The sequence below is a fragment of the Micrasema longulum genome, unplaced genomic scaffold, assembly GCF_059751315.1.
Source record: "Micrasema longulum isolate JH-2025_06_02 unplaced genomic scaffold, ASM5975131v1 h1tg000692l, whole genome shotgun sequence".
Classification (NCBI taxonomy): Eukaryota; Metazoa; Arthropoda; class Insecta; order Trichoptera; family Brachycentridae; genus Micrasema; species Micrasema longulum.
The window spans coordinates 434628-459768 of record NW_028277888.1 but is presented as its reverse complement, the minus strand read 5'-3'; the positions used below and the strand labels follow the sequence as shown (position 1 = coordinate 459768).

Genomic DNA, 25141 nt, shown 5'->3' with positions numbered 1-25141 from the left:
GGTGCATAAATGTCGAGATCTGTGCATTATGTAAGGCTGAGATAAGCATTAGGTATTGACACAAGAAAGAAAGAAGTTCTGCGTTAGTTTTGACATGTAGCGCGAATGGACGGCGAAAAGACGGCTAAAAACAAAAACGTTGATGGATGCAGAAAACGAAGAAAGAAAACGAAAACAGAAAAAAAAATACTCGAGGATAGACATGTTGAAAGCCGGAATAATAGTGGTGCATGAGAAGATGTATAGATGTAGAGGAAGCGAGGTATGTATGCAAAGATATATAAAAAAAGCGTTCTATTTTACCTGCCTACACCGACGGGAAAATGGCGTGACGGTTTGTTAGCGTATGTTTGATGTATTATTATCATGAACTGTCATTTAAATCGTTTAGGATATATTTATGTAATTTATTATTTTTAATTTCATTTATTCGTTCATTCATTAATTGTAATATTATGTAATTTTTTTTCATTTCTTATCTTTTTTCACTTTTTTTTTTTTTTTTAAATAAATATTTGCTTTTTTATGATTTACCCAAATATTTCATTTCGAGTGCCATTTTCAACGAGTTGTAAATAACTTACTATTAGAAAATGGAATCAAGTTGGGGTAGAGTGGGATTCGAACCACAGACCTTTGGTCCGTGAGTCCGAGACACTAGCCACAGGACTACAACCCGATTAATCTATTATGTTTAATTTCTTGTCTTAAGCGTATTCAATTATTTTGATGTGTGCATTGGTGTCCTACACTAAAATATATTTTAAAAATCAATATATTCTGTACATGCTGTTTGTTGACCCAATAAAATTATACTAAGAATAATAATAAAATAAAAACATGTAAAAATCATAGTTGATAAAAGCAAGTAGGTTTATAGTTTAGATTTTGTATTTTTAAAAGAGTTTGTATAATTTTATGCAGGTAATTATACAAGTTTAGTAATTAAGAAGGTTCGTACTTTCCGGAAAAGCTATTTAAAATACATTTTACATAACTTAAAGTAGGATATTCTGTTACAGTTGTAATCATCGTATTTACTATCAACACATACTACACATTAACACGAACATTATTTTGGCGGCCTCCGTGGTGTAGTGGTCAAGACGCTTGACGCACGGAAGGTTCCGGGTTCGATTCCCGGTGAGAACACAAAAAAATAAAATGTGATTTTTCTCAAGCCTGGGTGTTCTGTGATGTAATTCACCACTGTAATTGGGCCTCCTGGCCTGTTGTGGTGCAAAAATAAATAAATAAATAAAATAAATAAATAAATAAATAAATAAATTATATGATGTCCGTCTCATACAGGACAGATATAAAATAATTTCTAGGAATAGTTGGTTCTATATTACAATTGCAATTTAATACATTATTTTATTGATATCATCACCGTTTTGCTTGAAGGATACACGTCATTTTAACCGATTTACAATCCTCTTACAAAACTACACCACTTTCTAAAAGGTATTATGTTCATTATGGTGATATTTATACTTCTTCTTCTTATCTTTGCCCTCCCGTGGAGGTTGGAAATCATCGTACCAATTCTTACTTTGTTGGCAGCTGCCCTGAGCAAGGACCGAGTGCAGTAATAGAACCAGTCACGCAAGTCCTTTAACCAAGAGATGCGCTTTTTACCTCCAGTGCGTCTTCCTTTAATCCTTCTATGTAGAATGAATTGTTAAATTTTTTGTCTCTCATCACATGCCCAAAGTACTTAAGTTTTCTTTTCTTTATGGTCTTCACTACCTCATCATCATTTCGGACTCTGTTCACCCAGGAGATTTTTAATATCCTCCTGTAGCACCACATTTCTAAGGGTTTTATCTTTTTCGAAGTGTTTTGAAAAGAGTGTCCACGATTCGACGCCTTTGAAAAGTACTAAGAACAGAACATTGTACAATGCGCATTCGGAGGTCTAAATTAAAGTCTCTACTGCCAAAAAGGTTTAGAATCCTGAAAAAGCAGTCTCACGTCATCTTTATTCTGACTTTGATCCCTTGTGAGTGATCCCATTTATCATTCAGCCAGAATCCTTAATATTTATATTGATGGACTCGCTCAATAACCTGCGCTCCAAGTTTTAGTAATTGAAAAAAGTTCTGGCTTTTTCTGAATAATCATACATTAAGTCTTGCAAATATTAATTTCTAGCCTAAATGTGTGGACTATGTCCAATAATAGCTGCTAGAAGGACAGTATCATCCACGTATCGGATATTGTTTATAATTTGTTTATTTATGCTCCTGCCGTCTGTTAGTTCACTATACGCATCTCTAAAAATGGCTTAGGAGTACATTTAAAAATAGAGAGGAGACAGAATGCATCCTTGCCGGAATCCACAATATATGTCTATATCCAATTTTAATTCAGCATCCACATTTACTGCAGCCTTTTGATGCCAGTAGAGGTTACCGTATATCTCTAAAACCCAGGTTGTTTCTTTTTAAAATTTATAGAATAGTATCTAAGAATTTATACTTAAAATGATAAAATTGAAAAAGCCTGGACCCACGTATGGTTAAAGCTAAAAAGGCACACGTTCATGTTATGGGCAGCACACGTTCATTAATTTTATATGAAAGATTTATTAGATTCGTTGATTTAAATTAATATCATGATTTAATTAGTTATTTAATTTATTTAGTCCATCATCGACCAATTACAGCGTGAGTTCACCAGTAATGCGGATGCATGTACTCGCGAACTAATATACTAACAACATCGATGTCTTTAACGTGAGTCTTGTAAATTTTAAATATCAATGTATATGTTCCATATCAAATAGAACTTTATATTCTGTTCATATTGTATTTTATAACATTTTGTACCTAGCTGCTTTCAACCTTTAACTGCATTTTTTAAACTTATTTTTTTTAAAATAAATATATATATATTTTTTTAAAACCAACTAAAATTCTTTAACACAGTTCTATATTTTATTACTTTATATTGTATTTTTTTTAAAGTTTATGTTGTTAATACACTCATCTTTTTATTTTTATACCAACTATACTTCTTAACACTGTTCCTATCTTTCATTTCTTAAATTGTTTTTTTTTAAATTTTATGTTGTTTTTTTATACCAATCTTCTTTCTTTATACCAATTTTACTTCTAATCACTGTTCTATCTTTTATTGCTTTATATTGTATTTTTTAAATTTTATGTTGTTTATATACTCATATTTTATATAACTTTTATGTATTTAAAAGCCTTGTAGACGTGAAAAATTAATACAATTAAAATTAAATTAAAGTTATTTGTTTTTATTTTTTGTTTTATTGTTTTTATGAAAATATTATAATCTTATTATTTTACCTGCATTTTAATCATAACTCGAAGATTTTGCGAAAGTGTTGATACCGGTCGCTTATAATCGTAGTTTCAAATTTGTAATTTATTTTTAAAACTAAAATTCTGTAATAATCTTCATTTCATTGTATGTTGCTAAAAACATTACGACATACTATAAATATATATATTTAGGAGTAGTTTAAGTCCGGACAGAGAGAATTCACCCATTTTATAACGTAAAAGGTCAGGAAATACATTTAATATATGTAAGTATTGTACCCATTGTATTGATATTAATTTAATATTAAAGTTTATATTTATTGTAATATAATACTATCAAAATAAATTTAGTTAATTTTATTTATTTGTTATTGTTCACAAATAATAAACAATACATACAAATATTCAAAAACAATTTATAAAGTACCTTAAATACAAAACCGGTATTTCTTATGTATCTACTCTCACTGCCTCGACCTTCCATGGAATCATTTCTCTACAATACCGCAGAGTGTGTGCGGACCAACTACTGCTTTACAAAATTATGACAGGAATGGTTGACTGTAAAGAGCTGCTTGGTTTAATAACAATACATGTGCCAGCCAGGATTTGTAGACGGTACCACCTGTTTCATGTACCAATAAGTAAAACATCGTATGTTAAAAATGCTTTTTTTCGAAGGACTTTTTCAATGTACAATACAAAATTTAAAAGTATAGATCACACAAACATCACTCTGTCAGATTTAAAATTTACACTAAAAATGTATTATGTAACTTAGTAGACATTATAATAATAAATATGTACATCTCCCCTCTCCTCCTTATCCTCTCTTCAAGCATTTTTGTCCTTATCCCGCCCAATTTACAGTAACTTAATGTTCTTAAAATAAATATTTAAAAAATCTTTGATCATTGAGTACATGAAAATTAACATTTTTAAATGTGTAAATTGAATGTATTTATTTGATATTTAATATATTTTCTTTACTAACTTTGTATACTATGTAGAAATCTGTTATTAGTTCTGAGTTTATACACTATATCTGTTTGTTTACTAAAAATGTGTATGTAGAACTGTTGATTTCCCAAATAAAATAAAATAAAATAAAATACGACACTGGTATAATATCCACTATTTTAAGAAATATAATACTATTGAAGTGTCCTTTTATCAAATCAAATCACTAACAAACTACCTTACGTAATGCGCGTAAGAACAAACTTAAAACAGTAATAGTAATCATAAGAACTTATTACATAAAGCAACTCTACGCTGCACATATGGTTCCCTGATACGTCCATTTAGATGGGCAGCAGATGTTAAATGTTAACTTTATTTTTATTCCACCATTATCATTCACTGCTTCTATAATCACAACCGAACCAAATTAGATTTGTAATTTAGATTTTCAATGCTGAGAATATATTGAACTCTTTTTGTTTTGAACTTAAGATTTAATGAACGCCAACCGCTTTTCCCGTGCTCATTGAATTTTTGATCATTATAAAAATAAAACCATGATGATTTGATTTTGCATTGAGTTATATTTTTAATCTTGTATGAAAAAACAGTAAGTGCAGTACTTTTAAGGGCTTGGCGAATGTAGAAAAGTTTTGTTATTGTTAAATTGTTGTAAATTATCCGCCAAATTGCATAAATAAAACCAACTATTTGTTATATTTTTACAAAAAACCCTACGAAAAAACATTAGGTGCAGTACTGTTTAGGGCTTAAAGCATTCAGAAAATTGTGGTAAAATTTTTATAAATTTTCCCTCAAATTGCATGAAAAACACCAATTGATTGTCTATTTTTACGATACATATAGTGTATTCTCTATTAACACGTTGCATTATTTTTATTTCAATCCTAATTTGAACGAATTAAAGCCTAAATTCAAACGATCAAGAGTTCATTAAAAATATTAGTTCAATAACAATGCCTAAATACTAATGAGCAAAGATCAAAAGGCTATAAAAATAATTTGACAAGTCCATCATTTCGGACAACAATGATTATTTTGCTACGTCATCTATTATGTCAATTTGTTTACTGACATTACTATATTTTCATTCCGCAAAAAATGCAATCAACGAAATCCATGTCAAGCCATCTCACTCAAATCAAAATGGCTGTAATAATTAACATTACTTCGGAATGTTATTATTCGAATCATTACCTCAAAATGCTTTGAACGCAAGGTTAGGTTCAAATAGTGACATGCTGGAAACGGAACCTTGTGCGAATTAAAAGATAAAAGAGATGCCATTACGTGGGTTTTTTTACGATTGATCCTATCTCTGACCTTAAAAGTTGAAACATATGACGCGCCATCTTGAATCCAACACTTTTTTATTTCTATGGCTACAATGAAATGTTCCTTTTATTTTAATACATATCCCCAAAGATGTGTCGTGATAGTGACTTGCATTGAATAAAATAAAAGATATATATAAAACTAAACGTGACTCGTCTATTATTCAAAATGATTTGCTAATGTAATATTTTATTTTAATTATATTTGGTTTTGTATTTTTTTTTTCAGACTAAAATTAATTCCCGTGAATGTAACAAATACAAATCTGTTTTTTTTTTAGGTTTCGTACTTTAGAAATCATTTGACATTCAATTTTTTATAATTTCAAGGTCTCTTACTGATATCAAATACACAAAATTAATGAAACATGTGTTATTATTTTACAATACAGGTATGTTTATTGAATCAAGTTAGTTAAATTTTAGTGGAATATATTTAAAACTTGTCTTAAAGTAATCGTAGTGCAGCTGGTAAATAAAAAAAATAAGACATCTGTCGTTTTATTTGAGAAGAAAGTACTCAAAAATTTATTCGAAACTGTGCAGGAATAGAGAAACGAAGAAGTCTACAATATCAATATTGGCAGAATAGGGAGGCTGCTAGGGGCAGGGCGCAGTGCTCAATAAGATATGTCACACAAAGCCACAAGGTGAGCGTAGCCTTGGTAGACCCAAACATCGATGGCTGTATGGAGTGCAGCGGGATGCGGATGCTATTGGCATCAAGAGCTAGAGGATTACATGCCAGGATAGAGGAAATGGTGACAAATGTTGAAGAAAATACGCGTCCATCAAGGTATATTAGGAGAACGTCACTTAGCTTTAATATTTGCATTAAAGAACACATGAGATGTTGAAATAATAATTACTTTCAGATTTCGTCAATCATCTCATCAAGGATACAGGAGTTAAAACTTTACATTCAAATAATAAAAATGAACTTAAATTAAACAACATGGAGGTATTTCACATTAAAAAAGCATGAAAAAATAATATTGCCCAAATAAGTAATCAAATATCTTATTTCACTATATCCCACTTTTTTATTTATAAATTAACCAGTCATTTAGCGTTCAACCTCTAGGCCCCTCAAAAAAAATCAAAGCTTTCGAAATGTGGTGTTGACGGCGAATGCTGCGGATTCCGTGGACGGCCAGACGTACGAATGTATCTATACTCCAGGTACTAAACATAGGAGAAAGACTTTCATCCATGTGCGAGATAAAAATTCAGCAGATCTTTGTACATATTTCTTGGGAAGTGTCGAAGAGACAAGGTCGCGACCGATCGAGGCATGGATTGAAGAGACAGAGATTCGTGTGAACTTTTATCGGTACCATAAATGAACCTTAGAAGAATTCTGTGAATCCAACGAAGGTAAATGAAAATTGCATAGGTTCGACTATTTCCATTAAAAATATAGTACACACCTCCGTTGCATTCAATACCCGAAATATCTAATAATTAAAGCTAAATGAATAGTTATTAAAATAAACTTTGCTTTTAACTGTACTATCATAAAAGAGTCATTTATTTGATGAAATTAATTTATATTATACTGAATTCGAAAACTTGCTACAACTGCGCTTTTTTTTATGGCAGATGTGTATATCATTAATATTAATTCGGGTACTCCATACACAAGCAGTGGTGCTACCAAACACAATAAAAATCTTAATCAATAACGAACACGATTATAAATATTTATAAGCACAAACGTGAGACGACAAAGTATATGTAATTTGGTGGTTAAGCTTAAGGGCGAGTGACGAAGCGACGAATTACCGGTTCATGGAAACGATTAAATAAATGTAGATATAACCTATGTACTCGTATTTTAAGTTTTATATAATGATTTGTTTAAACGCACAATTATTTTATTTATAAACCATTAAATTTACATTCGTGTGGAGAAAAAAATAACGTTTCATCCTTAGACTAAACTAATTAATTAGATGGAGAAACATTACCAAATGATGACTCTTTTAAGTATCTTAGGTCAGACATAGCGATGAAGATAAGATATTTGACGAGAGTCTTTTGTGATTCGAAAATGCCTGTGAAATTAAAAGAAATAGAGTATCAAACAATTGTCAGACCCCCACTCCTTTATGGCTCCGAATGCCGAACAGTGTATAACTCTTATTCTTGGCAATTTGAAACTGCTAAAATGAGCATGGTTAGATAGTCAGCTGAAGTGTTCCAACGAGACAAAATAAAAAGCTCACGCATTTGTTGAAGCCTAGGTGTAACAGATATGACGGAGGATAGGCGATTGAGATGTCATGGGTACGTTGGACGTAGAGCCCCAGTGCTTTTCAACGTGTCACTGTAAGAGCAGCACGATGCCATAAAGCGTCCTCTCGCAATATTATTTTATGAAAAAATGTATGAATTTTACAGAAAACTAGAAATATTATGAAACAGTTTTATGAAAACCACCATGACAATAATAATGACATTTAAAAATATATTTTTAAACTCTCATTTATAGCATTTTAGCTGGGTATCCCTGGTACCCCCTCAAGAAGTCGCGGGTTTTTATAATCTTCAGACTTGAGAAGGTTAAAGTGGCTAGATTTTAAAATATTTAAAAAAATGATATAGAACATAAATATGAATTAAAAATCATTTTGTCACAATGTTGCGTTACGTAATTTCTTACGGCATTTAAGCTGTTTATATTATTTTAATGATTTAAATAACGAAATATATTGAATTTTTGAGTTATTAAAAAAAACATGAAATTTACTTTTAAAAATTTGTACTCAAAATGGTTAAACGTGTTCCCTCTTTACACTTCACCATCTTGCTGAGAGGTAGCAACGTCAAATAAATATATTTTATGTGCATTTATTAATGTATATATTATGTGAGCATAAAACATATTGTTTTTTAAAAAATTGAGACAAATCTAAAAAAAAAAAAAAAATTTAATGAAAATTTTTTATTTTATTTATTTGTATATTCTTGTGTTAAATTTTTTATCAGCTAAAAAGCGTACATACTCCGTTCCAAGCTAGGCAATTACATTTTTAGACATAATAATAATTTACAAGTTAATTTATTTTAAAGAAAGAGCGACGTTGTTCAGCATAGCGGTAGCCCTTCCAACAGGCATAACCATCGGCAAATCATTGGCAAGTTGGTTTTTATATATTGGAATATGAAACAACCTATACTAACGCTCTCTTGGGTAATTATCAGAATCATACATACCAATGCTCATCATAATCTCAGGATTACCGACCATAATACATAAGTATAGACCTTAAAACATTCGAACGTCCATGTTCAAGCTTTTTCTTAAACTGTGTGAATGTATTGAAAATATTAATAAGGGGTTCTCGGTATTATGCCTGAAATAAATATACAAAAAAAACGTTTTTCAGAATAATCGATTTATTCGATTATTATAACCAATTAGTCGCATCACTAATGGGATTTTGCTCGACTCGTATGGTGGTTCTTCGCATCAAGTGACACTGTAGTTCTCACAACTTGCATTGACAAAGGACCCCAGTAATGAGCCAGGAAAATGTGCCATCCAATTACGCCTCCCGAATATGGTGCCTTACTCCATTATGGCTCCCAACGACAATATCATAGTTACCTTTATTATGATTTTTCCCGCATTTAGTGCGTCATTATGATCAATAAAATCAAAAGCTCGAGGAGAAAGAATCGGGGGAAGCGGTGACATGACACTGCGGAATGTTTTGAAAGAAAACAAAAATAAAAATTATCGCCATATTGAAATTCCGTTCGGAGTTATTCGGGTTTTTTTCTTCGTGGAACACGCCGCGTGCATTGTTAACAAATATGTAACCAGCTTGGTATGATAAGAATCTGGCAATTTGTATCATACAGAATGATGTTGTTAGCGCCGGATTCGATCATTTCAGCAATGACATATTTATTTTATTTTGTTTTTAATATATACGCATATTTTTGCATTTTTTACAAAGTATATATAGATATACGTTTATAAAATAATTAATAAATTTGCATATTCCACGAGGAAAAAAGAAAACAAGTATGAAAAAAAATGAAGGAAATATAAGATAAAACAAAAAGCCATAATATTTCAATCAGTGAAAGGTTCCAAAAAAAATGCTAATGAACATGATAAAATATAACAGAATGATCTAGATAAGCTGCGATTGGCGTACCAATGCTGTGCCCTATGAACCACTAGGTGCGGAAAAGAAAGGAAGATGACAATGAAACATAATAAATCGATATTTTAATGTTAAATTAGTCGCATTTATTGGAATAACCTTAAAAACAATAAAAACGGCAAAATAATAATTTATAACAATTTATTAATAATAACAATATTTATACTATGGGCCAGTTGTACTACTAAAGTAAAGATAAAAAAGAGATTTATGTTGAGAGTTATATTTTTTAGTTGTCGGCCTCGTGGTGCAATAGTCAGCGCGTTTGCCTACCATGCAAGAGCTCTCGGATTCGATTTCCGACATGGTTGATATGAAATATTTTTTAAAAGGGTGTTTTTACACAAGAATATTTTGTAGTCCGTGGACTGGTATCTAAAGCGTAAGACTAATCACCCTTCCTTCATGCAACAAAAATAATCAAGATACGCTGCAATTGGTCTACGAATGTAGTGCCCTATGCACTATATGGTGCGGAAAGGTAATGATGATGATGATAATTTTTAGTAAACAGGAATTGTTGATTTTTACTTTATTCTTGCAACCTATTTAGACTAAGACGCAACAATTATCTAATATTAAACATTGCTCAATTCAAGTTTTTCATCCAACTGATTCAAAGAGTAAGTTGCACCAGGAAAGTCAAAGTGAATAATTTTTGTTACATGGAAGGTTAGTTGATCAGTCTTACGCTTAAGGTCAAGAAACAATTAGATATTTTTTTTTTTTTTTTATATATTTGGACCCCTGTATTTAGTAGCTTTACGTGTCATGTACAAGGCTAAGGTACTCTGAAAAAAAAACGTTTTTGTTTGTCTTGGAAATGGGATGTTCGGTCACTGATTTTGGTTTATTACCTTTATGAGTCCAATCAACAGTTAGATATTGCAGCGTAGAACCACCTTTAAGACCAAAATTTACGTCCAACCTGTCTGGAATCGAACCTAGGACCTTAATCATGGTAGGCAAACGCGTCAATCACTATATAACAAGACGTATTTATCTCCAATTAATTTCTTTATTCAGTATTTTTACAACCATTGAGTCTGAAACACTCGACCGGGGTTCTGGTTTTATTTCACACATAGAACTGTATTCGTCTGGTCACAGATTATAGGCTAAGGCGTATAGAAAAATAATTTTGTATGTGAATTCTTGAATATACTTGTTTTCAAAGAGTAACAACATCCATGCTATAAAATTGTTTTAAAGGGTTAAAACAATTTATTGTCCATTTATCATAATACGAATTCGATAACATATCCGCTACTTAACGATATATAGGTGTAATTATAAGTTGTGTCCATTTTTTTTTAATTTAAAAAATGATTACCAAAAGTTAAACAAAATGGTAAAGGTTATACGTTATTCGGAAGAAAAAATTTTGCTCTGAAGGATATTGTGTGGATGTTTTTTTCGTTACATTTATTAAATTACAAGCCTTCAAAATGAATAACTAATTTAGTTACGTAAACCTTGACGAAGAAGCTTTTTTGCTTTGAAACCGGTAGGTGAAAAATAAAAATTAGTGGTTAAAAACAAAGTTGTTTTATTTATTTTATTATTTAATAGAATTCGGGTCATGGTGCTGCAATTATATCTGTTAATTCATTGTTTTTTTATAAATGTAAATAATATTGTATCAGTTAGTTTAAATATAAATCTTTACCAACAAGCTACAGAAAGTGGCTGGGTGGGATTTTATTTTAATAAAAATATGAAAATTGAAATGTTAAAACTGTATAATTTAATAATAAAATAAATAAATATTTAATAAGAACGCCTTTCTCGAAAACTGACATTAAAGTTTTATTTTAAATTTTTAACCATTACTGGTGTTAATATAAGTTATGTCCACTTTTTTTTTAAATTTCTTAATTGAACAAGAGGACCAATTAAAACAATTTAGTCAATGATGTATTCTCATTTTTTGATCTCTCCTTTATTCCCCTGATTGAACGCGAACAGATCGAGGTGTCGAAAATGCTAACTTTCGCCTACTTGACATTCTATTTTAGAGGCTCTTACTAAAACAAAATACAGTTTCTTGTAGAGCAGAAAATTTTCTTTCGAATGACCTTCATTATTTTGTTTTATTTTTAGTGCTAATTTTTAAATTTGAAAAACCGGACACAACTTATGTAAATGTCCAATATGTAAATTAAGATTAATTTATCAGTTGAAAACATAAAAGCTCGCCGAATTATGTAAGTGTCCGTAGAAAAATAACATTAATAATAAAAGCACGATTTTAATCATTTATATTAGTAAACCTAAAATGTATCTAATCAGTACCTACTAAACATCGGCTTAGTTTGTATAATATAGCCATCGGATTGAAGCATCGTTGATTGATCCCTCGCACAATATATCACCTAATGAACTCAGCCATATAGATACATATAAATCACTTACTAAAGATCTTTGCTGCTAGATCGGTCTGTTTTTTCTATCAAATACTATAAATGGGTAGCAAAATAAACTTCTTAGAAGAACAATATGACTAAAGATACATAGGCCCATTTTAGATGATCGTACAAGTTCACATGGAACGACAAAATTAGAAAGGGTGGATAGATTTTTTGTCCTTATTAAACAACATTTTCAGATTGTTCAAATGTTTGCAGACAAAATATTATATTTTACCCCCCAAGAAGTTATAAGGAATAACATATTATAACAAAGAACAAAAACATTTTAACAGGGAAGGGAGCTTTAACCAGTCAATGAGTATATTAATAAATTATTGTTATTATAAATTTAATAACATCAGATTAGATTGTTATTTTTTTTTGAAATTTTTATTTTTTTAATCCGACGCCCTTTATATAAGTCACCGAAATATAAAAGTCGATCCACACTTATTTACCGTGTCGTGTAAATTTGTACGATGCAAGTGAAATAAACCAATCTCCGGTGATCTCCAAATGAAGACGTATTAAATCATGTAGCCAAGTGCTAAATATAAAATAGCCTTGATCTTGTACCGTTTTATGGCGAGATAACTGATTTTGTGTCCCGTAAACGAAATACACGTTTATAGACTTTACGATCTCTGTATGTGCGATCGTGTATTAATAAATAACGTTTTTTGCATTCTGCCGAAAATCCACTATCAAGATTGCCATATTAAGATGATAATTTAAAAATTAAAAGCACCTCACCTTATATTGAGATTGAGAAGGATGTGCGATATTCCGTCCTCTGAAAAAAAAATTAAAACATGTCATTTTTCATTTGAAAAAAGTATAAATACATATTTATTACAAAAAAATCATGATAACGTATCCCAAACTCTATGAGGCCAAGAACCCTCTGTTGAGTTGGGATACAACATAATTTATATTTTTTTAATTCAATTTATTTATTTACAAATATGTACATTACCATTTGAAATATTTCAATATGTACATGTAGAAAAAATGAAAATAAAAAGGTAAAATAAGGTATAGATAACAGTAACACATAACATACGTATACATAATATCCAGAGAATAATATGTTAAAAAGGCCGATAATTTTGTAACGAAAAACTCCCTCAGAGACTTGAAAAATGTCAATGTCCAAAGTAATATTGTTCAACATAGAGATAGCGCTTCCAATAGGCTTAACCATTGGCAGGTTGATCCTGTATATTTAAATGTGAAAAAGTCTATGTTATGGTATGTTTACATAAAAGCTAATACTCCGCATAATTTCAGGGTTGTCAATAATACCGCGCAACAATCGAAAGAAAAGCGTAGTTAAATAACCGTTCCTTCTATTCTTCAAACTGCTGTAACCATGCTTACCCTGAAGGAACTCAGTGGGATAAAGCCATAGATAATATCCACACTCCCTCAAGTAGACAAACCGAAGAAATTTCTTTTGAACCCTCTCCGCCATAAAAGAGTACTTTAACTTACACGGTCCTCAAATCATCGAGCTACTCTCAAGTCTACTTGGCACCAATGAGTTATAAAGAATTCTCAGTACTCGTGTATTACCAAAAACCCTGGTAGTACGCAAGACGAATCCTAACATCTTCAACAAACTATAAATGGAAATTAAACATTTTTACATAAAAAATATATATTTCAATAAACATCTGGATAACGCGCTTAATAATATACAAATCTATGCAATATCTCGCTGCGTTCTCCTGCTCTGTCTCTGCCCTTAGACAAAATTCAATCTTGTACACCCTTTCTGAAAATGTCTTTCGTTTTGGAGAACTTCTTATGTTCATCCCGGACATTGAGCACACCACCATAAAACACCGGCCACAAAAGAGAAATTCCTATGAGCAAAAGCCGTATGTGGAAGTTGATAGAACTTAGCGCAAAGGACGGGGAAAACATTTTTGAGAAGTTTGGTAGTCTACCCGTTTACAGGGCTTATTTGACCCGTCATTGGGTAGTTTAAGTAGCCATTTTATACACTGAGTAAAATTCATAATTGTGTCTTTGTTTATACATTCTCCAGCCTTGTCTACAAACATTTAAGCAAACTCAAAATGTTTTTAAAAATAACAATATAATTCGCGTGCAGTTCATTAAATCCTTCAAATGTGCGTGCGTACACAAGCAAATCTTGTATTTTTACTTAGATCACCGACAACCACTCACACATTAACATTGGCTTAATAAACATTTATGTTCAAAGGATAAGTGCGTTTGTCTACCGTACAAGAAGTTCAATAAAATACACATGTTATAACAATATCAATACATAATAAAAAAAAGTATTAAAACATTTAAATAATAAATTGTCATCGGGTGCTCAGATATGAGTTTTAATTCAGATTCAAATAAAAAAGTTCAAACGAGTCTGTGTGTTAAATAGAATCAAAACCCTGGACGAGTATTTACGACTCGATGGCTGTTCTTTCATTCTAAATTAGGAATTTAAATAAAAATAAGTCAGCCTCGTAGTGTAGTGGTTATTGCGTACCCACCATGTTTGAAGTCCTAGGTTCGATTCCTCGTAGGATGGACATGAAATAGTGACAATAGATGTTCATGATGATCATCTTACATTCATGTTACAGACTTTTAAACTATGTTGCATTTGGTTTACCAATGCAGTACCTTATGTACTAATGGGTGCAGAAAGGGGATGATGATGATTTATAATTAAAAGCAAAAGGGGAATTAAATATTAATTAAGAAAATATTTTTAAACATCAGTAATAATTTAAAGCTCAACTATGTATAAAAGTTTTTTGGAATGAAAATCTATGTATTTTGAATTATATGCATTTTTAAGTCATTTCTTTTCTTTTATTCTGTTTAAATTTTTTCTCCTATCTCTTCCTTAATCTCTCCTCCTTATTTTCTCTTGTTTGAAAGAAGGAAGAAGGGAGGGCTGATAGCATTACTCCTTGTTGTAAATCGGGTTATGGTCCCGTGCCTAGTGTTGCGGACTCGATCTTGAAAAAAACCTTTATTCGTTCTTTAATATAAATTGATGATCCTTTTTAAAAAAACATTTTGTTTAAAAAACCCGTTGAAATTACAAACTTGCGTGCAAAAAATATTGAATTGGTAGCGTGTTTGTCAGCATGACAATTGCAATAGTATTATAATATTGTAAAATTTAAATCGTTTGTAACATTATTTTACCACCTAGAATATTCGTATCTCGGACATCAGGTTCTATCACTCTTTCGGTGAATAGAAATATAAATCTTGTTTTTTTCAAAAGAGTTTGAAATCAATTATTCAAAAATCGGCCACCATTGCACTAAAGGTGGGTGAGTGTATCTGATTTCAATGTAATGAGACCCTCAGGCGAGCCTCAAATAATTAATATTGACCATTTTTTAATAGTCTACCAGAAGCGAACTAGGCATTTTTAAGAGCCAATACGCTGACAAGATCAAAATAATATGTTTGTTTTATTTTCGTAAATTTGAATTGATACATATGAATAATTATTACATGATGACTGTTAGAATTCGATTTTAATCTTAGTTTTAGTAGGATTTTTTTTTAAAATGGGAAATAATTTAAATAATAGTTTTTTTTTCTTACTTAATAAACGGGATATAATATTGAAGGTTCTAATATGGTAAAAAGTAAGGATTTCATATGATTTGGCCATTTACCGTTCTTTCAAAACGACGTAGATAAAAAAGTTATGTTAAGTACTTGTGATAAAAAATATACTTGTAACTAAAATATAATTACTTTTCAACTGGCAGATTATGCCTCTTGAAATTTAGGCTAAACATGTGTCTATTGGTAATTAGAGCAAAATATTTAGGTTAAATGTATTCTAATGACAAATTGAACATGAACATTATTTTTGATTTTTTTTATTTATGAAAAATACAAGCATTTTAAATCACACAAGTGTTTTTCTGAAATTCTAGGTGGCGTTATGTCTTCAATAATCGTATAAAAAAAATAGTAAAAATATTTTTATTCAAACACTTTTTTATGGATAAGTGTTTTTTTAGAAATAATATTTTAGTTAAATATTCCTTTTCTACATTGTATTCTTAGCACTATTTTAATATTCATTTCAGCCATTCGACGGAATGAAATCATTAAAACCAATTGTAATTCAATATTTTGTCTTTATATGAGTACCAATGTACCTACATTTAGTCTATATTTCAAGAGGCATAATTCGATGGAAAAATAATCATATTTTAGTTATTTAAAATTTCTTAATCAGAAATACTCGTACCTTTGGAAATTATTGTTCAAATCTAATGTTCATTCGTTTTATTTTATTAATGGCGCGATTTAAAAAAAACGGTGTTAATATCAAAATCATACGACAACAGCCATATTGGTATGAAATATGAACCATTAACGTATAAAAAAACTATACTATTAAAACTAAAAAAAATCGATTTCGCCTGTCTTATACGGGCCCGTTTCACATGTATCGGGCCAATCCACTTGTCCCGGAAAAAATAGTTTCCACTCGTGGGTAAAAATTTTGTTAAAGGAAATCGAGTGAAGAGTGGAGTCTAGTCGGCTTCGTAGTGCACTGGTTCCTGTGTATATTTTTAAAAAACTGGCTAGGTTTTTTTTGGTTGGATTTTCTCCATGTTGTGGTAAACGGCCATATTCGCATATTGGAACTTGAGTCTTATTATCGTAGTAAATAAGAGACATTTTAGTCTGTTAAAATTTTGTCGCTGTAAGCTACGAACGAAACGAAAAAACAAAAGAGAATGTGAGGGAGAATAGTAACAGTCGGTGACAGTCGACTGTTGCCTACTTTAATGTAATATTATTATTATTATAGTATGCTCTCAGCCGCATCCCTTTTATTGTGCATTATTGTTGTTTTAACGTATAATGCTCCCAGGACATAAAATTGCATATTTTAAAAATAAAATGTATTTAAATATTCATGGTAGAAACCAATTCTCAATTTCAATAAAGTCAGTATTTCTATATACAGTACAAGAAGTTAAGTAAAACAAGATGGTGGAATCGCTGCCTTTTGCGGGCTAATCAGTACCTCGACCGAACTAAATCCATCTCTGGCATCACTACATACCTATTTCCTTCCAGATGTACGCGAGTTTTTACGGCAGACGATCTCTAAATTATAAATTCCATCGAGTTAATCTGACATAACAGTTGTTTTAAAATTTCAAACCATAAAGATCAACAAAATATGATAATTCCCATATTTCTTTATCATAATAACTACTGTATGTAATTGGTAATTCACGTCTTAAAAGCGGAATAATTTTTAAGTATTGGAGTCTTCGCAATGAAGTAATGATTACTTTAATTAGTAATTAAGTTTGTAACCTGAGAATTTTATCAAAGATCTCGAATCTGTTATTAGGTTTTTTTAGTACGAGGAAAACAGCTAAGGGACCTTCTTTCAGCTTAAATATTTACAACCATTCTACAACTATTTAATTTATAGATTGCTTTTGTCATTTGAATATACGCATATTTTATAAAGAGTATAAATTATAGGTCAGAGGTTTGGAGCCTGTTCTTCCAACACTTGATTATAATTTTCTAGCATGATTATTTACGACCATTAAAAAATGACAACAAATTAAAAACGTTCAGAAAAATCATAAAACAAAAAAAGATTTATTTAAATAGAAAGCTGAGAAATATGACTCATGATCAAGTTGGAACAAATATTATTCTTTCCATTTTTTTTTCTTAAATATGTTTCTGTTTTACCATCAAAATAAAAATAAAAATATTTTATGTTTATCCAGTAGTGTTAACTAAAATACAGTAAATATATAAATAAATAAAATTGTTTCTAATGAAAAAAATATTTTTTATTGGAAAAAAGATTTCGAAAAATAATTACAAAAAAGAAATAAAAATAAGCAATCCCTATTCAACATAATTGTCTTTATGAAGGTCTCAATATTTACATTAGTACCTAGTACCTAATCACAACATAAGTAATAATATCTACCAGTTTTTTATTTTAAAAAATGAAACAGTATCATTAAAACGCCTAAATTACCTTGCATCATATTGCTTTAACCCTTCTTAAGCCGAGCTATTTTTTTTAGATTAAAAAAATACTAACCTTTTGATTGTGTACTGGCATTATCTTAAAATTTTATGTATAAATCCTTATCTTGGCAGAACGAAGTAATATTATTTTACACATTTTGAAAGACTTCAGAATCCCAAGCAATAATATTAAATTTGGTTTAATCAAATTTTATCATAAATTGCCATAATTCAGTTAAAAATGAAAAATATGGTAAAGCAGTTTTAGTTGAATATTGTTTTACTAATCTTTCAGGTCATGAAAAATAATAATGTAAAGATCATAATGTATCCTTTAGGTTGCATTTTCTAAAGGAAGGGTTAATTTTATAAATAGTTTATGAATTGTTTGGCGTTGTTTTAAAACAACTGTCGTTGCTAGTGTGAAGACAAATGAAATATTTTTGTAACCGTATAAAATATATTTTATAGACAAATAATATATTAAAAAAATAAAAACAAATAGTAAATATTATTATTAATTCCTTTATATATATAAGTACATACACAAACATGTATTGAAATCTAAACAAATACCTTTCAAGTTTGGTAAAAGAGTTCCCTCTAATAAAGTTTGCAGTGAATCAAACAAAAAGAAAATTGTCGCCAAAAAAGATTTCCTTCATTAAATCTATCTAAATTATTACTTACTTTGAAAATATTTTTTATGTTCGTATTGTTTTAAAACAGCTCTGGTTGAAAAGGGGTTAATTATTGTTATTACCTTCATTTCATAAAAACGTGTGTAACGCCCTTCAAAATCTAATCAAATCGATATGTACTTGCTTTATCCCTTTTTATTAATAATTACCGGCCTTTAATTGTGCTTCGTACAATAAAATTAAAACTGTTAAACATTTTGAACGCATTGCGACACGAAATAATGAAACATGATCCAGTTTTGATTCGATAAAGATTTAATTGATTACGAAAATCAATTAACGGACCTAAACACGGATATAGGGGTGTAACGTACGCTCAAGAAAGCATATCTCATTAAAAACAAAAAATGAACGCTTAAGCGCATCTTGAGATGAATTCAATTGAATTTTAACTGATGTATTTCAATATTATTGTCGATAACTAACATAGCACCATTTTATTAATATAATTTATTTTTTTCTCACACACACACACACCCTGTTAAGACGGTTTTGTCATACCTAGTAAACAAATTTCGGCTCCAATGGAAATACAACTAAAATGATGTTATACCTAAGAATCATTCTCCTTACTTGTTTTTTTGATGCGTTTGCTGTATTGTATTCTGTTGCCTTTATAAAAAAAGTGATGCTATCTAATATTTCATTTAATTTTACTTGACTAAAGTAAAACTTTTCTGTAATATATTAATTTTGTTAGCACACGCTGCAAATGTTTAAAAATGATTAAGAGAAAGGGTGGGTTTTAAGTTTTTAAAATTTTCCAGGAATAAACAAAGCACTCTTATCATTTTTTATTAAAGAAAATTAGCGCAAATTCTCAAAGCTTTTTTTTAAAAATGCATAGTATCGTCAAATCAACGCAAAAAATACATTTAGCTGGACTGGTTTGTAAAATACATATTTTTTTTTAAAATTATTTTTTCCATCCAGTTCCACTAAAATAAATATTATACTATAATAAATATACACTTAATAATAATGCTTATATAACATCAGTAGCTTGGAATAGTCATTAAAGAATGAATAAAAATTAGACAATTACCAGGGTGAATATTTGATTAGCATTTACGAGGACATATGGTGCCCGACAATTTTGATGTAAAGGTATTTGAACATGGTTTTTTGTCACTCTTAAATCACTGCAAATGCCTGCAAAAAAGACAACTGCACTTTGGACTGATTTTGCTTAGCTAAAATTAACAAAATCGAAGTTTAGTTGGACCGTTTTCCGCACATCAAAACTAAACCAATTTCGTTGTTTTATTTTAGAAAAAGTATCAGAATGTTTTTTTTTGCATTTCATTTTGTACATTTTCTATTTTTTAAAATTATTTGTATACCGCACGTCCGCAGACAAGAGATAAAACTGGGCGCATTTATGGGTTTTTGTAAGGTCTTCGCTCCCATAAGAAACAATTTATCAAAAAAGCAAAACAACAGGGACTTGCCAATGGTAAATATCTATTGTGAGTTAAAAGAAACATCGCTCTACTGTCATAATCCAGGGAGAAAATACGGGAATTCATTTGCATGAAGAAAAGTCAGGCTGGGTTTCCTATCAAGTCTTTGTTCATTGACGCCGAACCAAAAACAATTCATCAAAACATGAAGCATTGTGAATGTAAATAAGAACTAGTAGTTTTTTAATGAAATTCTAAATCCTAAGCTCTTAAAAGCTTACTCATGATGAATAAATAATTTATTTCTAAATTTGTTGCAGCAGAGAGGGAAAACATTTTTGAGTAGGAATATGGAAGTTTAGGCATTTACAGGTTTATGACCTGTCGTTGACTAGTTTAAGTGGCCACTTTACACACTGCGTAATATTCACCATTCTGCCTATGTCACATATACCTACCCTACCCATAAATGTTTTCTTTCGCTGTTGCAACAAATTTAGATCAAAATAACTCCCTAGGGAGGAAATCCAGCCTGACCGCAGACATTTGGACATACTCAAAACATTTTTTAATAAATAGTTTTTCATTTACTTTTTTTGTTTAGACTCTCTACTGTGAGAATATCCAGTTTAATTATTATTTTTTAAATTAATTTGTTTTAACCATGTCCTAGCTGATAGACCAGTTACCCCAAAAAAGTTCAATTTATAAAAAAGGTTTGTATTAATAATCGTTGTTTTTCAGTCTAAACGAGAAGTTGTTTCTTAATTATTCTTGTAACCCATTTCGACAAAAACGCAACGATTATCATATTAAGCACAGTAATTTCAACTTTTTTATGTATCTGACCATCAGAGCTTTATAGTTGCACCTAATGAAAATAATTACATGGAAGGTAAGGTGTTCAGTTTTCTAATACCACTCAAGGAACAATGAAATACTGTAGTGCAGAACCACCTTTAAGGCCAATATCTCATGCCCTCACTGTCCTAAATCGAACCTTGGACCGACTATACAACGAAACGAACTTATCGCCATTCAACTTCCTTATTCACGACATTTACTTGAGCAGCCGTCGAAGGGCAGGGCAGGGCCCTGGTTCACGCAGAATTGTATCCTTCATCTGCCTGGCCCAATAGTAAATTTGTGTGGAATTGAATTGTTGAATACATTACGTTTATCGTTGAAGTTGCGTTCTTGTATTTCCTGCACATTATCATATCGATTATTTCAAATTATCATAATAATTTGCTTTACTTGACAGGTGATAACGGCATTAGTGCATTCTGCGCATATCTGGTACATAGACGGGTTATCGTTCACATTACTAACGAGAGTTTGCCCCCCTTTGACCGTGAATGAGTGATGATGGTAACGGAGGACCTAACAGCACGCTCAGCCAACCTTCCATGGCTGAGAAATGCTTAAAATTAAATTTTAAATTAATTTTCAAACATGGCATGCCTTCTTATTTCTTCAAATATTTAAAGAAAAACATTATAACGAATCTTGAAACAGGGCACACATAAACATATTCTTATGTGTGCTCTCAAAATAACAATGTACATATCGTCGGTGTAGCGCAAGAAGTCATTAAGTAACATTTTGGGTAAAACCGAATTAGAAGTCACTATAATAATAATAATAATAATAATAATAATAATTCTGGATAACTTATATAGCGCCATTTTCATAATATAATACCTCAAGGGCGCTTTACAAAGTGATTAGAAAAAGATATAAATTTAATTTTAACTTTCAGAAAAATAATGTACTTTGTCACCACATGCTAAGAATTTATTCAAACGATTTAGAGAACAAGTGGGCTTTAAGTTTCTTCCGAAACATCACTTTACTCTCACAGTTTCGGACTTCTGCTGGGAGAGCATTCCATGCCGTACGGCCTGCGACCGCAAATGCACGTTCGCCGAATTTAGTGCGCTATGGGTTATTTTTAATGTAAACTATGAGAGAATAAAGTCACAAATACGTTTTTCGCCATGAAATGGCTGTTTTGCGGGTGTAAGAAGTCATTAATTATTTAAAATGTTATAAAAATAAACATAAAATATCAGGTCTTTTATTAGTTGTTCATCATCATTATTTCCTTTCTGCACCTAATGGTGCATAGGGCACTGCGTTGATACACCAATCGCAGCTTATCTTGATCATTTTTGTTACATGAAGGTAAGGTGATTAGTCTTACGCTTCAGGTACCAGTGTAGGGACTATGAAATATTCCAGTGTAAAAACACCCTTTTAAATAATATTAAAAATCAACCATGTCGGGAATCGAACCCGAGCCACCCTGCATGGTAGGCAAATGCGCGGACCATTATACCACGAATCTGACGTATTTATTACTTTATAAGTTAAATTTATTTTTTATTCAGAAATGTCCCTTTTTGTCGTCTTTCATCTCCTCCCCTTTTTTTCAACTATTTCTCAAACAAAATCAAATATTATAGAATATTAATCAGTGCATGTTTGTCCTAATAGTGGCATGTGCTTATTAAAGTGCATGTCATGTTATTATTTTACACCTCGTCCACTCCTCAACAAAGGTGGTTATGCAATAATTTAATGTTTCTTGACAGGCACCGGAAATGTAAGACTGATCACCTTACTTCCCATGTAACAAAAAGATCCAGATCAGCTGCAATTGCAGTGCCAATGCAGTGCCCTATGCACCAATTGGTGCGGATAGGGAAATAATTATGATATTTAGTCAATCGCTTTACGGTCAGGGCCTTAATTATTAACGCTATCTTCATCTTTATATATCGAGACGGTATACTTAACTTCTGTACTATTTGAATCTACCTCGGTATGTTCTACCTACTTGTCGTATCGACATCATATGATCGAAACAAAACAATGAATGACCGCAACAATTTAGTCCGCGTTTCTTACGTCATTAACATTGAAAATAGTAACTAACTAACTAACTAACTGACCATCACGCCATTTCCCCGGAGGGGTAGGCAGAGAGGATAGAACGCCACACCACTCTGTCCTGGCACACTTCCTTTGCTTCCTTCACATTCATACATCTTCTCATGCACGCACGTCGGTTATTCCGACTTTTCACATGACCACTTTCAAGAATTTGTTGTACTTGATCATGCCATGTCTTTCTCGGCCTTCCTCGACTTCTACAACCAGACACATTCGCACCATAAATCTTTTTAGCCGTTCTTTCATCATTCATTCGCTCCACATGACCGAACCATCGCAAAAGACCTTTCTTAATTTTGTCGATAATGCTTAACTCAGCCTTGCATTCTGCTCGAATTTCGACATTAGGGCACCCATCATACATTGTTTTTTCCGCACATTCGCCTGAGGGATCGCATTTCAACAGCATTCAGTCTACTTTCGTCCCTTTTTTTCCAACTCCATGCTTCGCTTCCATACATTAGGGTTGGTACCAGAACTTCATTATGAACTGCTAATTTAGCCTCTTGCGATAGACACTTATTTGCTACGACAGACTTTAAGGCACCATTAACTCTGTTACCGGCACTAACCCTCCTTTAAATATCCTTGTCCATATTTCCATCTCTAGTTCTCATTTATATTTTAAATAAGCTTCTGTGATAAAAAGTGCTCACTTCAAAGCGATTATAAACTCCAATAAGTCCCAATTCAAGCGAAAAATGCCCGCTTGAACATGATTTTTATATAGTTTTTGACGTTGTACTTAACTATCGTTTATTTTTATCTACCGAGCGATTACAAAGCCAGTTCCTTTAGCGTCTCGATACGTACACTCCGGAAGATAATAAAACAGACGGAAAAAATATAAAAACTAATTATTTTTTTAAGCGGCAACTTGATTACGCCTAGATACTCTTATATGTGAATGGGGCAGAATCTAGTGACATTATTTTTTGCATCTAGCCACTCGTTTTGGAAGCTGACAGTTATGTAAGAATTTCATTCAACTTCAAAATTAACTTATTTCTCTCTCATATTTTAAATAGGCTTTTAAAAAAACTGCTAACCTCAAAACGATTAAAAAATTAAGTCAATTGTAATTAAAGGAAAAATTGCTCGGTGGGACAAAAATTTTGTCACTTTTAATGCGTGGATAAACGTATGGACTAGACCCGTCGATACATACCGATGTACATACATCAAAACTTGATGGTGGGGGATCGGTAGCGCATCTTAGTAATCGGTCGGGAGAATTTTATCTTCAACCATGACGCCATACTGAATCTTTGTCATTTTAGTGTGTAGATATGTGTTCCGTGACGTTCGCTTCCCGTTGTTTCATATCGATGTACCTACTCAAAACTTGAAGGTAGGGGGTCGGTAGATCTTCGTAATCGCTTGAGAGAATTTGTCTTCAACTATACCGTCAAGGTGAAGGTATGACGTCTTTATCTTCCCATCATAATCGAGGCCCTGGTGGGCGTTTTAGGTTGTTTCTTAGACAAGCTATTAAAATTTATTTTTAAAAAGCATAAAATGTAAACTTTGAGTGGATTTTTACGATCGTATGAAATAGGCCAAAGGGTTTGGCAAAAACTTCGCATGGACAGGTGTAAGTCTCGTGAGCTTCACGGAAGGTGCACATTTTAGCACCGATGCGTGGTTTATGCATTTTAATGCGATAGCCACCAGGTGTATGACCCGCTCGTGGCCTTTGATGTATGAAAAAAATTAAATACAATATTATGTACGTTGGTCAAGCCACGAGAACACGGTGATATAATACATATGTTTGCCTCAGTCTTCCTAATTTTAACAACACATTGTCATAACTCGGGTAATCAATACTGTT

General features: G+C 31.3%; 1 protein-coding gene across 1 annotated transcript in view; it reads right to left on the bottom strand.

The window, feature by feature from the left end:
* Positions 1 to 25141, bottom strand: part of LOC148279623 (uncharacterized) — a 188683-nt gene that overhangs the window by 119544 nt on the left and 43998 nt on the right. Inside the window, exon 2 of the mRNA XM_088229649.1 lies at positions 12963 to 13002. The gene's annotated coding sequence lies outside the window, so the exon portion shown is untranslated. The remainder of the gene's footprint in view (positions 1 to 12962; positions 13003 to 25141) is intronic.